Source organism: Alternaria novae-zelandiae, assembly GCF_023758075.1.
Source record: "Alternaria novae-zelandiae strain BMP 2774 chromosome Unknown scaffold_101, whole genome shotgun sequence".
Lineage (NCBI taxonomy): Eukaryota > Fungi > Ascomycota > Dothideomycetes > Pleosporales > Pleosporaceae > Alternaria > Alternaria novae-zelandiae.
In genome coordinates, this window is record NW_026057061.1 from 1 (window position 1) to 1,944 (window position 1,944).

The 1,944-nt window shown below is 28.4% G+C and overlaps 1 non-coding gene across 1 annotated transcript; it reads left to right on the forward strand.

Moving 5' to 3' along the window:
• The first annotated feature begins 1,603 nt into the window (after positions 1–1,603).
• Positions 1,604–1,674, forward strand: J4E88_011019. Its single transcript has one exon. It is a non-coding gene; the product is annotated as a tRNA-Met (tRNA).
• Positions 1,675–1,944: the final 270 nt, after the last annotated feature.

Consider the following 1,944-nt stretch of genomic DNA (forward strand, 5'->3'; position numbering starts at 1 on the left):
CCATTCCTATCCCCATTCCTATAATAAATGGAAATAAAGGATAAAAAGCCTTTAACATAGATTGTTCATGATTACATGTAATGATAGGTACCGCATTTTTAGCTGTTGGTCTATGACGTGTACTACCATATCATTTAACAAATAATCATCATATAGGATTAGAAGCTGGAATACTTTACTGACATTTTGTTGATGTTGTATGATTATTCTTATTTGTATCCATATATTATTGAGGATCCTAAAGTTAAATAGTTAGGCTAATACTTCACCTATACAACTTTTCTCAGAAGAATGAAAATGGCTCTTTCCTCTCTATTTTTTTTTTCTTAGTTTTAATATATCATGCTGTTTGTCCACTCTCTCATATTTTTTGCATTCTTTACTTTATAAATTACAAAAAAAAAATAAGAGAGAGAGGGGGGGCTATATTAAAAAAAAAATACGTAATAACTATGAAATTACTATCCTGTTCGGACCCCCCTTTTTTTGGGGGGGTCCTAACTTTTTACATATAAAGTAAGGGGAGTAGCAAAAAAAAGAGGGAGGATGTAAGAGGGGGAGTTCGAATCTCTCTATTCTGATAGGTTACTAAATTCATTAATATTATTACTTTTATCTAATGCTTTTTCATAAAGACGAGACAAATCTATCTTGTACTCTAGAGTAACGATTATTATCTTACTTATTTCAGCTTTTATAGCTTATGATAACTTATCTCTTTTATTTTTAGCGAAAGATATAGGAATATTTGGAGGGTTTATTCATTTCTGGTTTATTCTCTTATTCCTTTATTCTCAAAAACACAGAATTACCATTAAAAACTAACAGGTTTAACTATAATTGTTTTTAATTACACCTTTAATTTTACATTTTATAAATTTTAGTCTGCCATACTTAGTAGATAACTTGCCTTTTATATTATTCGAATTTAATCACCTAATTTCTAGAATTCTGGTGTTCTTTTTTTCAACAGTGCATCAGGTTTTACTTAAAATTTTTAGTAAAAAAGGGTTTATAGATATTTTGACAAGTATTTGGATAATCTATGTTACTAAAAGTATTATTAGATTCGTTGTCTATTTTGAATATAGTTAGTAATCTTTTTATTACGAATTGGTTTTTTTCATTAACAATAGATTTTTATAGTATAACTCTAATTAAAGTAGTAACACCTTACGTGGAAAAAGTAGGAATACCTTATGTGGAGAAAATCTTTACAAGCATAATTAAACCATATTTTACTAGTTATTTATCACCTGTTCTTTGTGATTCAGCTGAAGAAGTAGCTAAATTGTTTAGTGAGCTCCCTTTTTCTAATGTAGATAGTAATGTTATGATAAAAAAGTGCAGAACTAGTACTAATTATAAAAGTAGAAAAGATCTAATCGCAGAATTTAAAGCATTCCGTCTAAAAATAAGCTCATACACACCTAGTTTTATTGTCTCTATGCAGTAAGGCCATGTAAGTAAAATTGAACAAGGTGAACCCTCTAGAGGGCAACTTTTTAAAAAAAGAGCTCTTTATAATACACAAGAGGAGGGTTATAATAAACGTGCAAAAATAGAACGCAATTTAGGTAAAAAAAAACCATATAAAAAAAAAGCCCGAGTAGTTCAATGGTAGAACATTAATTTCATGCATTAATAATGAGAATTCGACTTTCTCCTCTGGCTCATGGCAAAAACCAGATTAAAAAACATAGTAAATAAATTACATTTCAAAAGTCCGATTATTTAACAGACCAGGTTTAAAGTAAGTTTTCATAATTATTCTTCTAGCAGTATTATTGTCTATGAAGATGTCTTAATTTCTAAAAAAAGTAAGGACTTAGAACTAAGGTATTAACCTATAACCCTATACCACTTCGTATACTATTAAAAAAATCACCTTACATAATACTTTGTTAATTAAATTATGTTGTTAGGATTAAAGGAAAGGAGATG